A 23,248-nucleotide genomic window follows, 5' to 3' on the forward strand; every position below is an offset into this window, starting at 1 on the left:
TTATTTGTTTGAAGTTGTTTCATTATCAGTTTATTTGTCTTGTATGCAACTGCATTTTTCTCACATGTGTCTAGTTTTGCTGTTTCACAAGCAAGTTTTGTGCAGGCTATGAGGTTTTTAACACTGTGATTATTGAGATTTGTTCCAATATTATGTTTCAGACCTTTATTTAATAAAGTGAGTTTACTGCTGCTAAATTGGATGTCAGTTGTATTAATGACTCTATCAAAAAGTTGTGTTGGCTTAGCTGTTTGTTATTATCAAACTCTGGATTGTTCATAGATTTTAAGGCTTCAATTTTCTTTTTGTGTTTGGATAGGATAATCTTTTGTTCTTTGTCTACTTTATCGTCTATGTGCTGTAGGATGTGCGAGAATTGTGAAGGTGAGAGGCTGTGTCCTAGCTGCAGATGCAAGTTGTACATGACATTGTTTAAGTGTTCTTTTTTCTTGTATTGCATTTTAATCTCTGTTTTTAGCCATATATTTTCACATTTCTGCTTAGCAAATCTGGCAGCTTTAGTTTTGCAGTTAATTTTGACTTTGACATACTTTGGGACTATTTTAAGTGACATACACTCTTTGTTGAATTTAATGTTAAGAGACGTTTTCATTAGGTTAATTTTATGTTTCTTGAAAGCATGTACATTTCTCATTACCTGGCGAGGTAAGCTTAATGCAATTTTGTCATATGATGACATGTTGGAGACCGTGGCTGTTTTTGAAGACAAATGTTGATGGTGTAATGACAGCAACCAGCCACAAATTTACTTTGAATTCCTTTATTCAAAGGAAACCGTTACCGGTTTCGAATCGTTGCGATTCATCATCAGACGGTTTACACGCTTTCTTTCTGACATTTGGTGTGTTTTTATAGATTAATTGTCCTTCATAAGCCGTAAATTAAAAGACCTCATTACCAAATACTATACATTTCAAAATAACTACACCATACATAACACACATGAACTCATAAGCTTAATTAAAGACATCCACATCCCACCAACAGCTAAATTAGCATCACTAGACATAGTCAACCTGTACACGAACATCCCTGTAAAAGAGACTATTAACATTATAAGAAACAATCTGCTTAAATATAAGAATATTAGTGTTGCAGAGATCTGTGAACTCATAGAAATTAATGGTTCAAATGGCTCTGAGCACTATGGGACTCAACTGCTGTGGTCATAAGTCCCCTAGAACATAGAACTACTTAAACCTAACTAACCTAAGGACATCACACACATCCATGCCCGGGGCAGGATTCGAACCTGCGACCGTAGCGGTCGTGCGGTTCCAGACTGTAGCGCCTTTAACCGCTCGGCCACTCCGGCCGGCATAGAAATACTTTCACTTATTCTAGAGCATAATTACTTTGGCTTTAACAACAAACTGTACCAACAACATGATGGTTTGGCAATGGGAAGTAGCTTAGCTGGGATATTGGCTGACATCTACATCAACCATATAGAACAAAATTTCTTTTCTGCCAACCAGCACATCGCAAACAAAATAATGTACTACAGAAGATATGTTGATGATACAATACTGCTTTTTGATGGTACAAGCAATGAAATAGATACATTAGCAGCAGATCTTAGCAAAATGCACAAAAATATTAAATTCACAGTTGAACATGAAACTAATAAAGGCATTAACTTTCTTAACCTGAAAATTTGCAATAGTAACAATAAACATCAATTCAGTATTTACAGGAAACCTACCACCACAGATGTCAGTATTAGCAACTCATCTTGCCACCCCCGCCAACAAAAAATGGCATATTTCAGAACGATGCTACACCAAATTAAAAAAGTACCAATGAGTGACACAGACCAACAAAATGAAATCAATATAATTAAAACAGTTGCTCATAATAATGAATATAAACCCACAATAATAGAAAAACTCCACAACAAAATGCAGACAAAACCCACAGATCCACTTCACAGCAGTCACTTCAAGCCAAATCAGTGTGCCACTGAAGCCAAACCTAAATATGCTACTCTCCCATACATAGGCCCACTTTCATACCAAATAGCAAACTTATTTAAAAAGAAGAAAAATATCAGAATTAGCTTTTCCACAAATAATAAATTACAACAAAAAGTAATCCATGATGTATACACCTCCAAGAGTCCCTACCGTAAATCAGGAATATACAAACTCAGATGTGATACATGCCCAAAATTCTACATTGGACAGACAGGCAGAAGTTTTGAAATTAGATACAAAGAACATATTGACGCTCTAAGACTTGGTAACTTGAACAAATCAGCATTTGCAGCCCATATTGCTGAAGAAAACCATTCAGTGGGAAGCATTGAGGACAACTTAAAGATTTTGCATCTAACAGAAAAAGGAGCCACTGTGAATATATTAGAAGAATTAGAAATACACACACACAAAAACAGCACCCCAGACTATATCCTTAATGAACAAACAGAGTTGGCTAACACCTCTTTCCTGAAAAATTTCCAAAAATTACTTTCCAGCCTCCAAAGCAAATAATATTAATACACCTATCTGCAGATCAAGTAGAAAATTTATATGTTACTATAATTCTCATGCTGCCAAATGTAATAAAATAATATACTATTTTACCTATACAGTTCTACATATATATAAAAAACTTTATAATTAAATTAGCAATAACAGATATATATTAAAAAAAATTTCAATCTCTCTGTACTAATGTAATAGACATTACAGTTTTGTAAAAGAATTTATGATCCAGTTTTGTAAAAGAATATATGATCCTTTCCAAACATAGGACATCATTGTCAAATGTTACGATATACCATAGCATCTGTTGAAAGGTGGCTACATTGAGCCACAGCGCCAGAAATCGCGCCAGAGAGTATTGTTCCGCCGCCTCCACTGGCAGTGTTTATTGAGACGTAGCGGCAGGCAGTTCGTACCGAGAAGTGGTGGTGGACACTGCTTATCGTGAAGTCAGAGTGAGATGTGGTAGTGGAGAGTGTTGTTCCATGTTTTATGCAGTGGTTTGATGGAAGAGATAGCAGATGTTGTTCTAATGGAGATATTGTAATGGTCAGAGTGCATTTCGTCAATATATATGGAGGTAATAAACTCTTTTTTCCTTTATTCTTTCAGTGTCCTGAATAGTGTGTCATGACAGGTTCAGTCAACAAAGCATCTGGCTTGTGTTCTTGTATTAGAGTGTAATTTTGATTTTCTTGCACAATTATAGTATTTGTAATTTTCTTTTATCACGTCAGTATAATTGGTATTTAAAAACTCTTGTCTTGTTGAAGAAGAACCGTACCAGATGTGCGTTGAGTCATACTACCACATACAGAACAGCTACACTTGTGCTTTGTTGGTTTCGTAGGTTTTATAGTTGCTGGGGACTTAATTAATTAACTGTGTTAACGAAAATTTTCTTACATTCTTTGTTGTCATTCTAAGCAATCAGATTGCGTACTAATACTAGTCAGGGCCAGCTGTTTACGAAACAGCGTAATCGGACATACAGCGACAGAAAATTAAAAAGTATTTGCACTGCATTCTTATATCATTATTTTAATTAAGCCCCCATGTCCGATTACGCTGTTTCGTAAACGGCTGGCCCTGACTAGTATTAGTACGCAATCTGACTGCTTAGAATGACAACAAAGAATGTAAGAAAATTTTCGTTAACACAGTTAATTAATTAAGTCCCCAGCAACTATAAAACCTACGAAACCAACAAAGCACAAGTGTAGCTGTTCTGTATGTGGTAGTATGACTCAACGCACATCTGGTACGGTTCTTCTTCAACAAGACAAGAGTTTTTAAATACCAATTATACTGACGTGATAAAATAAAATTACAAATACTATAATTGTGCAAGAAAACCAAAATTACACTCTAATACAAGAACACAAGCCAGATGCTTTGTTGACTGAACCTGTCATGACACACTATTCAGGACACTGAAAGAATAAAGGAAAAAAGAGTTTATTACCTCCATATATATTGACGAAATGCACTCTGACCATTACAATATCTCCATTAGAACAACATCTGCTATCTCTCCCATCAAACCACTGCATAAAACATGGAACAACACTCTCCACTACCACATCTCACTCTGACTTCACGATAAGCAGTGTCCACCACCACTTCTCGGTAAGAACTGCCTGCCGCTACGTCTCAATAAACACTGCCAGTGGAGGCGGCGGAACAATACTCTCTGGCGCGATTTCTGGCGCTGTGGCTCAGTGTAGCCACCTTTCACTGTGACACCCATATGTTTGTAAACTCTTTGTATGTACCAAAACATGTGGTGCGTGGTTGGAATGATCTCAGCGACAAATCTAAAGTGTACAGTGAGAACTATTACGTGTGCAACAACGAGGATGCAGTGGAAATGCATTTACATCGATTGGATGAACGTTTTGGAAACAATCACTCGAAACCGACGTTTCACGTAAGTCACATACAACGAAAATCTGCAACGCAACCATCTGTGTGTGGCGTGTTTGTAATTATGTTTTATTTATATTTTAGGACAATTAATCTATAAAAACACACCAAATGTCAGAAAGAAAGCGTGTAAACCGTGTGATGATGAATCGCAACGATTCGAAACCGGTAACGGTTTCCTTTGAATAAAGGAATTCAAAGTAAATTTGTGGCTGGTTGTTGTCATTATACCATCAACATTTGTCAGGAACACTATGTCTGGCAAACAGCAGTAACTTATGTAGGGATTTTTGAAAGTCAGATTGCGTTGCGCTAAATAATATTGTGTGTCAGGTTAAGCACAGTCGTGTATAAATTGTTCTAAGGGGACGTTTCAAAGGCATAGGGAAAGTTTGATTGGTGAAGGTCAATCCAGATAGAACGAGAGTTATTTGTCAGCAGCGAGTGGCGCAGACAGCAGTCATCGCAGCTTACGGGATTGTGCGTGACAGCTCTCGCAAACTCCACTTTTCCTCCATAACAGTACACTTCACTGTATTTCACACATTACAGCCTTGACCGTACCTAGCAACACTCCAACGGATAATCATTCAAGTTGAGTAGGCGCGACTCTCAGCCATTCTGCCAAGTCAATAACAACCTTAAACTTTGTGTAGAAATTTCATTAGCGAATCTTATCCTTAAGAGGTAACTTCACATTCCGAAAAGAACCCGGAAATAACTTGCTCAGTTCACAACTAAAAGTGCCTTTGTGATGTCTCAGAATATTTGGAAAAAAAATATTTTCGTTTGTTTCATGTTCTTCTTACACTAACTAGCACTGCTTCAGGACCCAAGTATCTTACTAGTTACGTAAGAAATTTTCTGAATTTTTGTGTCATTTCCTTACAGAGGACGACTCCACAAGATATTTATTGCTGAACGTTTTTCAGGCATTTCTCTTTAGAACGTTAGGAGACGTCTGTCTGACTTCTGTAGCAGTGTTGGGGTGGAAATTTCATCTTGCAGAAGCCACAGGGTAAAGGCTACATTTCAGATTAATCTGTTACACAGAATGACAGAATGGCACCCACACGCACGCCCACACTCATAATAGAGTTTTTGACCAGAATGTGCAAATATGCGTATCGCATAATTTGAACACGTGTGGTACATTGCAAAGTTATGATTTCAGCGTATAGATATTATAGCCACTACCTGAAATACGTAGATTTCCAAAAGTATTACTGATTCATGCTGTTGGAGAATATTGTGTCCTGAGAGTACGTTATCAAAGTTTATAAGGCCGCTATTAAATCGGGCTATCTGGTCAATGTGCGTAAGGCAACGGAATCAGTGTAGTAGGCACGACAATGGAGAGACCCATCGCCATATTCAGAAAGACACGACTGTACTAAGTTCAGTTTTGAGATTAGAAGAATGTCCACCTCAACAAGGTATCGTATAATTGCAATTTGGTTTCTGCACATCTCAAATCACAACTCTGGCTTCGATTGCCAGTAGCACTTAATATCTCCAGGAACACTGATAAACAGAAACACTTGCGTTATTTTCATAATTTTATAGAGAAACGGAATTCTATGGTGAAACAGTACGATGTAAATCCACTAACAAATTGGAACCTCAGTTTCAATTGTTACTTTGTAGTATACAAGAAAAATGATTTCACTTCTCCACAGCGTTCGATATGATAGTTTCATTAGTAAATCTGGAAATACACTACTGGCCATTAAAATTGCTACACCAAGAAGAAATGCAGATGATAAGCGGGTATTCATTCGACAAATATATTACACTAGAACTGAGATGTGATTACATTTTCACTCGATTTGGCTGAATAGATCCTGAGAAATCAGTACCCAGAACAACCATCTCTGACCGTAATAACGGCCTTGATACGCCTGGGCATCGCAGGCGCTGCTGTCTGTGATGCAGCGTCAAGGATAACCGCAGCCATGGTCTCCGAGCTGATAGTTCATGCTGCTGCAAACGTCGTCGAACTGTTCGTGCAGATAGATGTTGTCTTGCAAACGTCCCTGTCTCCTGACTCAGGCATCGAGACGTTGCTGTACGATCCGTTACAGCCATGTGGATAAGATGTCTGTCATCTCGACTGCTAGTGTTACGAGGCCATTGGGATCCAGCACGGCGTTCCGTATTACCCTCCTGAACCCTCAGATTCCATATTCTGCTAATAGTCATTGGATCTCGACCAACGCGAGCAGCAATATCGCGATACCATAAACCGCAATCGCGATAGCCTACAATCCGACCTTTATCAAAGTCGGAAACGTGATGGTGCGGCCGGCCGCGGTGGCTGTGCGGTTCTGGCGCTGCAGTCCGGAACCGCGAGGCTGTTACGGTCGCAGGTTCGAATCCTCCCTCGGGCATGGGTGTGTGTGATGTTCTTAGGTTAGTTAGGTTTAAGTAGTGCTAAGTTCTAGGGGACTTATGGCCTAAGATGTTGAGTTCCATAGTGCTCAGAGCCATTTGAACCATTTTTTTTATATGGTGCGCATTTCTCCTCCTTACATGAGGCATAACAACAAAGTATCACCAGGCAACGCCGGTCAATTGCAGTTTGTGTATGAGAAATCGGTTGGAAACTTTCCTCATGTCAGCACGTTGTAGCTGTCGCCACCGCGCCAAATTTGTATGAATGCTCTGAAACGCTGATCATTTGCATCTCACAGCATCTTCTTCCTGTCGGTTAAATTTCGCGTCTGTAGCACGTCATCTTCGTGGTGTAGCAATTTTACAGGCCAGTAGTGTAGTAGCAGCGAGAAAGAGCAAAAAATGAGATCTGTTCATGTAAACAAAATTACTTATTTGTTAAAGGCAGCAGAGACCGCTGGATATAATAAATAAAATCATGTAAATTTTTTGCACTAGAAGGGAACACCAGAAACCCATCAATTCCTGAAAAAGTTATAAACTTATTTATCAAAAGTCTGACAGATAATTTACACTGACTTTACACTCCATTCAGCGGATGATAATTGTTATCAAGCGACAGCAAAACGAAATTTCAAGAAAGCACTTGAGAAGGAACTAGGCAACTCACACCCATTATTTACGACTAGTATTAACTACACCAAAAAAGATAAACGTAGAAAGTTAAGACATTAACTCTGTAATCATTAAGGGTGGTAAAGGAAATGCCACGGTCGCTAGGCCAATAAAGTACTGTATTAACGGTACAGTACAGTTGTTTGTTCACAAAACATTTTTGAAAATGCAAAAGACTTTCATTCCTATGTTAGAGAAAAACCACTTACCGTAACACACACTGAAGAGACTTGGTGTGTGCTCATGCAGGTAAAAGCAGCGATGCTATACCACGTTTGAGACGTCATCATAGTAAACAGAAATCGTCGAAGTACTTGCCGTCTTCCTTACCTGTGGCAGTTTCAAGCAGTCTGAAACAAATTACGATCAGGAGCTCGCGAAAATGTGTATAGGTGCTAATCATTTCCGTTGTAATTATCTCCATTTCTGTTTACTGCCCTCTGTGGAGTCGAAGACATATCAGGAATTACGTCTTTGTGTCTGACTGGTAATTTTAATCCACGCTTTCTTACAATATGCGTTAATTTTAATGACATTAGTAGCCTGTCGCACACATGACGTATGTTTACTGACGCCCGTAAAAGCGGCGGCTACTATTTTAGTTTTCTAACTATGTAGTTTCCAATTTATTTTGATAACAGGTTGTGAATTTTAGGCGTGTGTCTTTTAACGCTCGTATAATAGGTCGATATATGCTACGGTGTTGTGATATTACTCCTTTTTGTGTTGCATTACGCTTAAAGAGGTTGTTTCCAGCAAATAGTACACTCCTGGAAATTGAAATAAGAACACCGTGAATTCATTGTCCCAGGAAGGGGAAACTTTATTGACACATTCCTGGGGTCAGATACATCACATGATCACACTGACAGAACCACAGGCACATAGACACAGGCAACAGAGCATGCACAATGTCGGCAGTAGTACAGTGTATATGCACCTTTCGCAGCAATGCAGGCTGCTATTCTCCCATGGAGATGATCGTAGAGATGCTGGATGTAGTCCTGTGGAACGGCTTGCCATGCCTGGTTCACGTCCACGCTGTCGCGGCATGCTACCAGTGTTAAAGACTGCGATGGAGCTCCCTATGCCACGGCAAACTGGCTGACACTGACGGCGGCGGTGCACAAATGCTGCGCAGCTAGCGCCATTCGACGGCCAACACCGCAGTTCCTGGTGTGTCCGCTGTGCCGTGCGTGTGATCATTGCTTGTACAGCCCTCTCGCAGTGTCCGGAGCAAGTATGGTGGGTCTGACACACCGGTGTCAATGTGTTCTTTTTTCCATTTCCAGGAGTGTATATCGACAGCCCTTTGACTCAGTCGTCAAGAAATTGCATGTCCTCCTGTTCAATCATAAAAATACAGAGAACTTACATTAACTGTAGACAACTAACTTACTGCGTTTTATATGCGACTGCACGCAGTTCACAAGAAGAAATATTTAACGTGTGGCCCTTCGCCACGTATCACGTCAACTTACTACATGAGTTTATTACGTTTTATGGTGGTGTAACAAAGTGTATTTTCACAGTTCAGAAAATGCTTCCGCCTGTCGAGTAAAACAAGTCAGTAATAGAAAATTACATCGACTTCTGTCAGCTCTGCAGTTTTAATTACTGCAAATCATTTTACTTCATTACATCGAAAGACTAATATATTTCACTTCGCATGGTTTCCCCGAACCCTTGTGAAGTCCGAAGCAGAAAAATCATCGGTCTCAGTATAAACTACGAAAAGCACATCAACCTGACTACCTGCGATTTGGTGCAACTACTCATTAATTAGGAGAGTGAACGACAGAGAGGACAAAGGCCACAGACGTAAAAGAGCAAGTGTTACTCTGCTTATTGGCCAAGTACGGATACGACGAACGTGGTGTGACAGTGACAGGTGACGCGTGAAGGCTTCCCCGCTGCTGGGTGGTGCTGCCGGCGGGTGCTTCCCGGCGAACAATGGCCATTCTTCCGCGGAGCGCGGATAATGGCGGGCGAGGTGCCCGCGGCGGCTGCCTCTTACCAGTGCAAACAGCGCCACTGCACAAAAGGCCTGCAGACACTTGTCGCGTCCCCTCCCGTCATGCACCGCGCGCTCTGCTCTGTCTCTATTGTCAGTTGCGTTCAGCTAGCGGACGCTCCACAGCCCTCGCGAGTGTGCTCTTACGTCAGAAGTCACTCTGCACTGTCTCCAGTTGATACTTGGCGCATCTAGACAAGAAATGTACACGTCTGTACACTTACGTATTTTATAATAATAAAAAAAACCTCCGCAAGCCATATAATGTGTGACACCAACAAAGATTTAGGTATTAATTCAGTCTCATGTAGCGTAAACAGGGGCGGTTCGAGAACATTTTTCCACACAAACGACATCTCATTAGGCGTCGGACATCTGTCCCCTTTTCCATGGTAATCTTTCACGCTCGTCAGTTTTTGCTACCAATATTGTGATACGCAACGCACGTAAACCTTGGACTTGAGCGTTCTTGACGCATCGGTGGCTTGTACCGCTCGGTCTGTAAATTAGCCCGCGTAAGACGGTAGCAGAACGTCAGCTAGCACTGACAGCTCCAGGACTGCAGGGGCCATGATACTGCAATCAGCATTTAACACTACAGTGTGTTTGCCAGGCATTCTGTTATTGGAAGCAATGACCTCGCTTCCCACCGACTTTTTGTTCAGCCGGCTACTGGCTGACCTGCAGTTTCTTGTCAACTCATAACCATAGGGAACATCGATATTTTTCACATTACTGAGCCTCTGCCAGAGCAGAGAAACGATAAGTGACAGAGACAAAGTTTGTAGTTTTTTGTCGTGCTCCCGTTACTAAATCTGTAAGTAGGCTGTTTATGTTTTCTTATTGGCAACGTAACGTAGTGCTCTGTATGAAAATCACTGGCTGTGCTGTTTGCAGTCTGTAGCTAGTTTGCTTTGTTGTCTGCCATTGTAGTGTTGGGCAGCTGGATGTGAACAGCGCGTAGCGTTGCGCAGTTGGAGGTGAGCCGCCAGCAGTGGTGGATGTGGAAAATGAGATTGCGGATTTTTGAGTACAGAATGGATGTCATGAACTGCTATATATATTATGACTATTAAGGTAAATACATTGTTTGTTCTCTATAAAAATCTTTCATTTGCTAACTATGCCTATCAGTAGTTAGTGCCTTCCGTAGTTTGAATCTTTTATTTAGCTGGCAGTAGTGGCGCTCGCTGTATTGCAGTAGTTCGAGTAACGAAGATTTTTGTGAGGTAAGTGATTTGTGAAAGGTATAGGTTAATGTTAGTCAGGGCCATTGTTTTGTAGGGATTATTGAAAGTCAGATTGCGTTGCGCTAAAAATATTGTGTGTCAGTTTAAGCACAGTCATGTATAATTGTTCTAAGGGGACGTTTCATAAATCCATCTCACACTGTAAGATTCGCTGCAAAGCTTACTTGTTGGCTTATGCGACGGCTCCCTTCAGGGCTCTGACGCCTGTTAGCCATCTGCCCTGCTGGGAGCTGTGCGTATTTAATGTGAGAGATCCGGTTTTATTTATCTCGTGTTATCTATTGAGGTTCCTTGAATGCTATAAGCACTGGTCAGTCTGTAGTACTGTTTCTCTACTCACGTCACAGCCTACAGGGCGGGAACTCTCGGTCAACGCCAGTTAACCCTGAAGACCAAACAGAACGACTCGTGCCCGCCAGCCGATCTGAGGTCCTATTCTACATCATTCATATCGATCGGTGCAGTAGGTCAGCGTCAGTAGTGATGCCATTTTCGGTTCTTTATCCGACTTTCCTATCCAGTAAGCTTCTGAGACCTGTTACCAATCGGCCCTTCTGCCGATACTTCAACAACTGTAGCAATAGATTTTAGAAATCAGTATGGCCTACTCAGTATTTTTTGTGAGGTTTATTTACACCTAAAGTTTGTTATTTTAAACATATTGAGCGGTTTTAGCTTCGGATTTAGTGATTGTCGTATTGAAGAATCACCAGGACACGCCAGGGTGAAAACTGAGTACATAGTAGATTATTTTTCTTTGTCAGAAATATAGTTTGTATTAGCGTAACTGTGACTGATTATCACATATAAGAGAAAGTTTTGGTCAATTCTCTCACAAAGTACCTGTTATGTTTACGTAATTAAGAGTTTAAAAAATAGTTAAATTTGAAAAGGTCGGCTCTGCTTACGTATATCACATGGGTGTTAGCTGAAATCCGACCGCTGCCGCCTAGCGGTTATAGGCGCTTCAGTCTAGAACCACGCTGCTGCTACGGTCGCAGGTTCGAATCCTGCCTCGGACATGGATGTGTGTGATGTCCTAAGGTTAGTTAGGTTTAATTAGTTCTATGCCTAGGGGAGTGATGACCTCAGATGTTAACTCCCATAGTGCTTAGAGCCATTTGAACCATTTGACTTGTTAGCTGAAATTACTAGTGACTTCGCGTACTTTTTTTTCGTAAATGGTGTACTTATTAATCATCGAAACACATTTAATACTTTTAACTAACAGTACAAAGGAATTCTTTGATGCCTGATAGAGGAAACCTTCCAATCCTTCTTGCATTTACGGCTTACGCCCGCATCATTCAGCAACAAAGTCAGCCTGCGTCTCTCTTGAGTGGAATTATGTGCAATAAAGCGCCGCTACATATCAGTTGTAGTAACACAGTGGAAAAGGGACCGAACAGTCGTTCTGATGATCGTAGGTTTGCATACCGCTGGATACCAAAATACTTTTTCTCCTCTTTGTGTTTTTAACACATTCTGAGACTTTGTTAAATGCCAAAGTTAAGCATTTTTCTGATATATTCGTTGTTACTTACACGTAAGAGCGCGCTTTCTCAGTAATGAGTATCTTCGATTTCGTGACTTCCACATGTTTAAGAAATAAAAGATAAAATTTCTGTGTCTGAAACAACTGACAGTGACATTTGTACTCGTCACAAATAATTCACCATTTTTTCTGAATACATTGCGATTTCTAAGTGTGTGGTCAGGCAGGAATCTAGGAGCACAACTTTAGTTACTGCGAAGGAAACTAGCCGCAATCCTCTCTATACTATAGCTTGGCACAAGTATTTATCTGCAATCGAATCCTTAACAACAGTAGACAGAGATGAAAGATTCCAGCCATAATATTTTTAGACTATTCCACCATATATGAAACGTTCTGATACATAAGATGCGTGTTGTAAACTACAACGAACTTCTATAGCTGAACTCGCCACACACTCTCGAAAAGGCGTTTTTTTTTTTGTTTTTTTTTTTTAGTTTTACTTTTATGAACCAAATCGTTGATGTATCATTTAGGGAAGTAGACTACTTCATCATTTGGATCTATAGGAGCGAGGTACAACCACATTCTATGCATGTTGTTATTGTTTGACACTCTGAAACAATTTTTCGGGTTCGTGGAAATGCTTCCCGTCTATGCAACTAATTGAAGGCAGTTTGTTTATTGCCATACGCGTTTCGCTTCTTTTATTTGTGAAGCAGCTTCACAAATGAAAGAAGCGGAACGCATATGGCAATTCACAAACTGCCTTCAAATTAGTTCCATATATGGAACGTACTGTAATGTTGTTGCTTTAATTTGTTATGAAAGCGGTGCTGATAGACAGTAAAAGCGGGATAAAAGCTGTGGGCTGTCTGGGGAAGTTAACCTTGCATTACTGAGCTAATTATAATCTTTTAATCGTCATACGACAACTGTGATATATATATATATATATATATATATATATATATATATATATATATATATATATATATATATATATTTATATAAGAGAATTTAAATAAAAAGAAATAAATCAGTTTATATTTGGAAATTTATTTTAACATTGATCATTGAAATTTCAACATATAAAGCTTGATTCATAACTGAATTGGTGCCTTATTTAGGATTGTGAAAATGTGAGTTTGTAATCTTTCAGATCACATCAAATATGGAGCCAAGATTGGGAGACTGCATACAACACTGTATTCATAAAATAACACACGAAGAACGTTGAAACCTATGCGAGAGGAAATTAACCACAACCAACCGATTCAATTCTGACCCAAAGAAGTTATGTTCGTAGCGCAATCCTGTCCGTCATGTAATTACCACACACTGGTATACTAAATTCATACTAACTCTCTGTGAAATCAACCTGAAAAGAATACCTGAGGGCTACTTTGATGATTACACCACATGCTTCACGTGGTCAACTTGGTTTACACAAAGAGTGTAACTCCACAATAATTTTGATAATTAAAATAAATTAGATCGAAAAGGAATTTACAAAAGAAAAACCTCTAACTGGTTATTATCGTCTTACTATTAACCTGATGGGTCAAACAATTGTATAAGCACGTGGTACTGGTCTCAAAAAGTACACCCCACGTGGGTTGAACATAAAGAGAAGTTGCTATATTGAAAAATATTGTCAAGACGAGACGTTATAATCTCACGCACCTTCGCATTTAAGATTGATGATCTTAGTTAGAGTTACTGATCAACACGTGGTTCCACTTTACACACAAAGTAGTGACAAAGCAACTACTGGAAGATATTCTGAACTTCACAATCGAAATACACTGCGTTGCAATTTAAGATAACATTAGATATTTTAGAGCTAAACTTGAAATAAAGGTGATTAAATTTTCAGTTAGGCTAGCATACACGCGCTTAGCCGGAGATCTTACCACTTCAGACGCTCGCCGCGGACAGACTGACCTGCGCTCCTACCGAGCGTGCTTCCCAGATACAAACGGAAGTGACCAGAGAGGCAGCTTCCTATACCAACATGACAAGGGGCGGACAAGACCATACTAAGAATACAAACCTCTCTGCTTTTAGAAAGCGTAACTACCTGTTACGACGTTGGTGCTACTGTTCTCTAGCAGAAAGGCTTGTCTGCTACCCTCAAGCATGCAACTAGAAATACATTTGCTCATTCATTCTCTCACACAGAAGGGAAGGGGGATGACAGTATCTTATCATATACAGTATATAAAAGAAAGCGGATGTAGGTTCCGTATGAGACTGTGTGACATGAATTACATATAAACTGTGTTTTAAAGTGCAATAGGGTGACAGATCGTTCTTGTTTATGTGAAAAAGTAACACGTTCCACTACTCAGTCTCCTCCCAGATAGTCAGAAACGCCACAGTAAATTTAGAAGAGGAATTTATGCCGTAAATGACAACACATTTAAGAAATTAACATGAAAGGAATCCAACAGAGACCTTTCATAACCTCCACGAATTTTGAGGCAACTAAGGAACGATGGAAAACAGAAAATTGATGAATTATTCCGGTGTTTCTATTCATGTATCTGTACAGTGGAACGACATTCCTTTCCTAACCTGTATTCCGAAACGTAAAATCCAGAACAAGTCATCGATGTGAATGAGAATAAAATAGGAACAGTGTTACATACTCTAGTCACACTTTTTGGAACTATGAAGAATAGTAGGCCTGTGTCGGCTGCTAGCCGCTTTGAGTTCGTGCTGCCGTAGCGCTGCAGTGCGCATGCGTGAATCTGAGACAGATTTCTTTTGAGTGGTTGGTGCGAGGAGAACTAACAACAGCGTTTCGGTTCGCTAGGACCGTTCGGCATCGCTTCCAAAATACTTACAGAATAATTCTGTGGCTCTACTTCGAAAACAAGACCGTGTGGTGCGTTCGCTTACCGAACCAATTGGCAACATGGAGGAAAGATACAGAATAGGGCACCTACAGTTTTTCTCACACTGTTGCAAAGAAATTCTTCGGCAACAAAATTTTATTCTCGCTATCTTATAGCTTCATTCAGCAGCTTCATTATGAACTGCCTATCATTTCACTACTGGTCACATTTACTGTCAGATTTCAGGCTCCACTGTAAGAATTTCGGAAAATTTGCAATGAGAAACAGAGATCGTTATGAATTTGCGTTTAGTGCGTGTTAGGTGACACGTATCTACGAGATGTGCCTAACTTATTGAATATTCCTTTTAACTTTGAAGGCTAATGCTGACTACCACCATTCTCGACCAAATGGATCACAGGGCTTTGTCCCAACCTGTGCGCCATTGCGAAAGCCATAATGAAATGCAGACAACCTTGTAGGTGGGGCAACCAGAGCTATGAGCATTCATCTTGGGTATTGGTGACCGCTTCAACTGTATTTAGTCATTTGTTACTGGATAACTACCTGTTTCATTGCAGCAGATTCTGTGACATACTGTCTTTTACCGGTGTTTTGTTTTGGAGGACAACGAATGTTGGGTAAAAAGAGTCCAAGCTTTCCTGCTCTAATGTTGTAATCAAATGTTCGCCTGAAGATGTGGCTTTTAGTGCACCGAAACTGGTGGTAATCCAGTAATAAAGGACCAAATACAGCTGAAGCGATTATTAACACCCAAGATGAAAACCATAACGAAATATACACAAAATTTCTCGTATCTCATGAATGGTTTCAGACACTGAAACAAGATTTTGACAAATCATAGTATGCAAAGAGCAGAGTATTTCAAGATATGGTTAGAATGTGAAACTACCATATCTGACGCGATGTTCAAGCGACTACAGTTTTTTTTTTCAATGAAATGATGCAATATTTAAGCGCTATTAATAGCTGGTGAAATGAGAATTGCTGTGGGCTTGGAACAATATATGTGAAGAAATTTCAGTTTATTTTTGTACAGAGAATGGGCATTTTCAGAAAGTAAGGATTTGTCTTTCTGTCAGTTGTTTTATAATTCAGCCAAAAATTTCAACTGCATTTGAATGTTGGTGAGGAGAATATTTATAAACTCAGCTGTATTTTGGCGAAGGGAACCGGATAATGTGGCAACAAGGACCCTTACATGTTACTCAAAACTCGTCATTTGTAACGTCTTTCAGAGAAAAATAAAGGCGGTGATAAGTGTACAGAAAAAAATCGCTATTTCTGTTGAAATTTGAGCAGACTCCTATAACCCAATGCACTTTTAATAGTGAATGATATGGATTTAAACCAGTCGATAGATTTTATTTCTGTTTCTCAATAATTTAAGAAATATATGAGCAATTGAGTGATTCTACTTTTCCTCTATAAACATCCTTTAGTTATCGGTAAGTTGCTTGGAATTAGCAAATTTAAATGTTTCCATATTTCTCAGATCACTGAGACACAGAAATGGAAGTATCTGGCCATTGTCAACCCATATCATTCACTATTAAAAACACAGTGGGGTACAGTATTCTGTTAATTTTCCAAAGGAAATAGCTATTCGTTTCTCCAGACTTCTTATTACCCTTCATTGTTCTTCAAAGAGACGTTTTCAGTGACGAGTTTTGAGTATTCATTAGTTCTTTTTTGCCACATTCAAGTCAATACAATAATATGATTCAAATAATCAATCATATGATTGAATCATGCATGGAAGATTATTTTTACATGGCTAACAAACGTGGACCACATGTCTGATAAAATCAATTACACGAATTATGTCTGTATAATAATTAGGGAAAATAAACCTAAAAAGAGCAGTGGAATGAAGCACAAGTAAAACATAATTGTTATAAACATTATGATAAAAAAGTATCATGGAATGAGGAAGTAGACTTGAATGACCTATGTTCAACATTATCAACCATCACGAATAGAAGTGTTCCAGTTTTAAAGTACACCACATTAGCAGGTGTGGCAGTTGATTTTAGATGGCTGTAGTGAGCGCTTAGTGGTCACTTCATGTGTTAATTTAGTAACAAAATGTTGGATTTATTTTACCCTTTTGCTTGCTCTTTTTAATGTTGTGGTAAGTGTTTACATTTAATTGTAATATCGCATATGTTGTCATCCCTATATTTTTAGTGCTGATGACGGCTTTCTACAGCCAAAAGCGGTTAACTGTAATACATCTACCACAAGCAGTCAAGACAATTGTGAATGAAATACTTCAAAAAGACAGCATGACCCAGTTCCATAAAATCAAATTTCTGTGAAATAGACAGTCTTGATACCAAACAAGAAATAGACGACATAATGCCCAAATTTGCACTGTTATGAAATATTTACAGATAAATTCATATGGAACTATAAACAAGGATAAGAAATCAAAAGAAATTAAATGATAATTAACTGGACACCCTAGCTGCAAACAGGCGTTGATATACTTCATTGGGGACATGTTGAAAATGTGTGCCCCGGCCGGGACTCGAGCCCGGTATCTCCTGCTTACATGGCAGATGCTCTATTCATCAGAGCCCCCGCGGGCACAGAGGATAGTGCGTCTGCAGGACTTATCCCTTGCACGCTCCCCGTGAGATCCACATTCCCACCATGTCCACACCACTACATTCATAGTGCGCCTAATAGATGTTTGCCCATCATACTCATTACTTGGTAACTGTTCTTTCGGGAACAGATACTACCGTCATATATAGTTAAAATATGGCTTCCCGGCTATTGACCTTATGCGAACGCACACGCAATGTCCGAACTCGTACGGGACTTGGTAGATTAATCTGCTACGAGTAATGAGTATGATGGGCAAAGGTGCTATTCGGTATTAGACGTACGGGTGTGTACAGCAGTTTGGACCACCACATCTGAAGGTCTCGCTGAATAGTGGTACAACAAGCAGTTTGTTGGTTTCATGAGCTATTAAAACGGCGGAAATGATGATCTCTCTTCCAATTTTCTGCACAGGTTCCGGAGCTCTCGGAACCGGGGTGTTGGAAAACATCTTTTGATGTGTGTATATAACCTTGCAACCGTCTGGAATGATGTGCTGTAGGTCATCATAGAAAATTAAGGACATGAGAAATGTAGTTAAAGACGCAAGGAGCCTTGAAAGTAGGATATATTAGTCTCACAACACAATCAAAACATCGTGCTTCGTATAGGAATTCTATTTTCTGGGAAATGACAGGAATATTTAGATGTCTTTTCGATGAAGTGGGATATTACCAACGTTGAAACTTACTAAATACAGGGTGACTCAGGAGGAAAGGTACACGCTTTGAAATGTGATAGTAAAAGTTATTCTGGACAAGATATGTCTGATGAACATAAGTCCTGTTCTTAACCGTTTTCGACGAAACTAATCAAAACAGTGTGGACAGAACAAATGCTTGTGACAGTAAATGAAACTTTGTGATTTAACATTTCGTGTAATTATACATTTCCTCACAAAAAATAAAGAAACTCTCCACCGCCTACTGCAGCTCTTGTAGACAGCTATTGTTTTGCTGATATGATCTCATTCACACACTCCTTTACTTTAGCATAGTCATGTAAAATACAATCGGGATGTTCCATGTAGTAAGGAATGTCTTGACTGTTGTTTACCTCGAAGTGTCTGTAACTGGAGTAGCATCAGCCTGTCCAAGTCAGTTACCGTGAAGATATGTAGGAGACCGACTACTGGAAGCTGCGAGCTCACAAAGTCGAAGTATATCTGGGGGAAAAAGGTGTGGTTTCAGAAAAATGACCGCTCAAAGACGTAGCCTAATATCGCTTTGGTATTCGCATGTGAGAGCTAGTGAAGACTGACCAGCGACTGACGCCTATAACTTTCAAACTGCTGTATGTCGGATACAGTTAAGAATAGGGCATGTGGTCATTAGGAGTTTTCGTTCAGAATCACATGCTCAAAGCATGTGACTTTCCTTATGAATGTGTGCTTGCTGTATGCGACAGTAGTTTGCGATAATATTAGGATATGCAGTAGTTGTGTGGTGTGCATACTCTAAGACCTTCGGTACACACACCATCAGATTATTTGACTTGTCGCTCTAACGGAGTAGGCGAGTGTCGGCAATATATCTCGTGGTCTTATCGTGGTGTGTTTATCTTCTGCCATTAGGTCAGATGATAGAAATGCCACTTGCATGCTTAGAGTAGCAGATTGACGGTGACCAACTTTAAACAGAACTTGATTAATATTCACACACATTTACTAAAATAAGAACAAGCATAAACATTACGTAACTTGATTCTGGATGCTATTTACAATTGACAATCTGAAGTTCCTTTGGTCTTGGTACGTTAATCTTACTCTCACTTATCTCTGATACTTGACAAAGTGTGTATACATTTATCTTCATGGCGATGTACAGGAATATGATAATCTTATTAGGTGCAGACTGAAACTTGACTATAGACTGGTACATACTAATGCAGACTAGTACAGACTAATGCAGACTGACTAGTCGGAGGTCTGTACACTCATTATAATACCACGAACGTTCAGGTATCACTGCGCGAGTGTAAGCTGCGAGGAGAAAAGGTTCCACGTTAGCAGCAATCTCATTGGGTGCATTACATATTAATACGCAGATCGGCGGAAGCAGAATTTGGTCCGTCTCTAAGGCAGCGCCATCTCGTAGTGCAGAGATGGGCGAGCGCTGCGACTGCGCTGTTGTGCTTAGCGGGGCACTCTCTAGTGGGAATGTTGTGTATGTGCTGACTACGCGGAACTATGTACACAACAAGTTGTCACATACTTCACACACATAAATTTCTCAAGAACTGTTTTTCCGCTGTAAATATGAACCGTAGGGGGATATATGTTACCTGTGCTACCCTAAAGCTACCAGGTCGCGTGGGAATAGAGGATGAGGGGAAGCTGGGGGGAAGATCTCAAATACACACAGACAGATATCAAAAACAGAACTCTCTCAACATTAAAATTTGTTCTTAAATTAAAATACATTAAGAAAGTACACTCTTGTCTGACTTTCATTTTCAACAGAATCTCGCTATACAAAGTGTGAATGAATCTCTTACAATCACGGAACATGCAAACTCGATTTTGATCAATTCCCTTTGCCAGAAAAATGTAAAGAGATACTAAAAGCACTTAGACGTTCCAACATAAAGTAATTCGTTAGGGAACTCCAATCCTAAACACGTTGTGAAAACTTTCATTTTGTAAAATTACACAAGCAATGAGCATATAATAGGTAGCTTTGGACAAAAAGTTGAGAGGGCTATCTGACCGTCCGAATGACATGTGATTCTTAGAGGGAAAACTATATGTGTTTTTCTACTATTCCACAAAATGTTTAAAAATTTAAAATACGTACTTTAAACTCCTGTATGGCACAACCAAGCGGCTTTTGTTCGATCCCATGATACAAACCTTGATGACACGCATTCGCAGCGTGTCAAGTCGAACGCCAACAAAAAATGGCTCTGAGCACTATGGGACTTAACTGCTGAGGTCATCAGTCCCCTAGAGCTTAGAACTACTTAAACCTAACTAACCTAAGGACATCACACACATCCATGCCCGAGGCATGATGCGAACTTGCGACCGTAGTGGTCGCGCGGTTCCAGACTGTAGCGCCTAGAACCGCTAGACGAACGCCAACAACACAGCATCCCACGATAACATGTCTAACACCACAGCCGCAGAGTGGAGTAAGCTAACGTGGTTTTCCTAGAACACATACGACACTCCGCTTGGACAACACGACACTTGGTGGCACGAGCATCTAAAACGAGTATGGTACAACTGGCATTCCGCAGAACCGCTCAGATATAGCCTGAACGTAATTATGCAACATTACAGGTCAGTCTTCGTTTAGGACTGACGTTCGTTGACCACGGCAACTCAGAACCAAGTTGTCATAGCTTTTGTAGCTTTTGGGCGACGCTACTGATCTTTTGTCACCATAATTAAATAGAGTTCATAGACAGTTAGTTGTGCTGTACTTATTTTAGTGACGCATTTGTGGGGTGAGTATTGCAGCAAGCTGGACTTTCTGTGACCTCAACCGATTGTCTCTGACAAGCGGTCGAACACTGTGCTAATGCAAATTGAAGTAGGCGCGAAATGTAAACTAGAGTGCGAGTGCTTTAAGCGCGAACATAAAGCTCTTATTTACACCGGCTGGGAGGGCATTCTTTATTTACTTGACAAGCAGACAAACGAACTTGATTAAATGACTGACATTTAGGTGATTGGTGTTGTGTGCTACATTTCCACAATGGTAATTTTTTCAGTGATGAATTGTTCTCTATTGTGAGTGACTTGAATCGGAATTGGGACACAAAAAATTACAAACCGTCCTTTACACAAGGTTTATCAACAAAACAGTAGGAGACAGTGACATGCGGAACTGTTAGTGGGTAAAACGGGACACTAACAGCATCTGAGATATGTTTCATTACCTTATCATCAGTTCCCAAGTGCCACAGTGAATATATCCCCACTCCACATTGCCAGTTTAGATAGTCGTGTAACACATATACTTCATTAGATTATTTTTGTAAGACTGCTTCCGCTATGCTATGATTTCGATAGGATCGACGGCGGCCTTCATCGACAAATCCGATATTTTGTCAAAATAATGTTTTTGTTGTGTAGCATGGTTCTGAAAGTTTTCCAGATTTTTCTTACATTGCTGCATACACGTACACTACACATTGTATACAGCATGGCCGTCCATGGCGTGCAAAAGTGCACGCGTGCAGTGTGTGCGGAATGCGATCGAGATAAGGCCTGGCCCCTCACTCGGCTTTACCCAGGCCTTCTCGTAAGCACTTTTTAGCAGCGTTAAAGAAATAAGACGAGTGGTCAATGAACGTACGAATGGTTGAAATGGCCCTGAGCACTATGGGACTTAACATCTGATGTCATCAGTCCCCTAGAAATTAGAACTACTTAAACCTAACTAACCTAAGGACATCACACACATCCATGCCCGAGGCAACATTCGAACCTGCGACCGTAGCGGTCGCGTGGTTCCAACAGAAGCGCCTAGAACCGCTCGGCCACTCCGGCCGACATGAACGTACGATGAGTTTGTAATTTCGAGAAGGTATCCTTACCTAAACGAATTCCCTGCGTGTTTCTCGAAGGCTGCGCCTTGTCCATTTCCTGCAATGAATGCTCTCATCCGTCTGAGTTCATGGCTAATCCGTCTTCATTTCTTATTGCACAGTTCCTATTGCAAGTGATGTTCCGTGAGGTTATCTGCTACAGATGTTCGTATCGGTTGTACATGATGGTCATAACCAACCTTTCGTTATATGAGAGGACCACACCTGATCATAGGAGACTGATAACGTTGGTAAGGACATGCGGAAGACAAATAACGTACAAACCATTGCAAAAAAATATTTTTCCACAGGAGAGCATACAATTTGTTAAGTGCATACCGTGTATACGCTCCAGGTAACAAACGTTGCTCAGTGTGAAAACCATCTGCATCCACGAGAGCGTGGAGCCACGCTTGGGATTGCTCTACTGCTGTCCGAAACATCTCAGATGGGATATTGGCTACCCGCCTAGCTGTACTTTGCAGCGTGTGTTTTGCCCAACTGATATACCCTGTCCTTCAGGTAATCCATCAGACAGAATACATATACACTCCTGGAAATGGAAAAAAGAACACATTGACACCGGTGTGTCAGACCCACCGTACTTGCTCCGGACACTGCGAGAGGGCTGTACAAGCAATGATCACACGCACGACACAGCGGACACACCAGGAACCGCGGTGTTGGCCGTCGAATGGCGCTAGCTGCGCAGCATTTGTGCACCGCCGCCGTCAGTGTCAGCCAGTTTGCCGTGGCATACGGAGCTCCATCGCAGTCTTTAACACTGGTAGCATGCCGCGACAGCGTGGACGTGAACCGTATGTGCAGTTGACGGACTTTGAGCGAGGGCGTATAGTGGGCATGCGGGAGGCCGGGTGGACGTACCGCCGAATGGCTCAACACGTGGGGAGTGAGGTCTCCACAGTACATCGATGTTGTCGCCAGTGGTCGGCGGAAGGTGCGCGTGCCCATTG

The sequence above is a fragment of the Schistocerca cancellata genome, chromosome 2 (assembly GCF_023864275.1).
Source record: "Schistocerca cancellata isolate TAMUIC-IGC-003103 chromosome 2, iqSchCanc2.1, whole genome shotgun sequence".
NCBI lineage: Eukaryota > Metazoa > Arthropoda > Insecta > Orthoptera > Acrididae > Schistocerca > Schistocerca cancellata.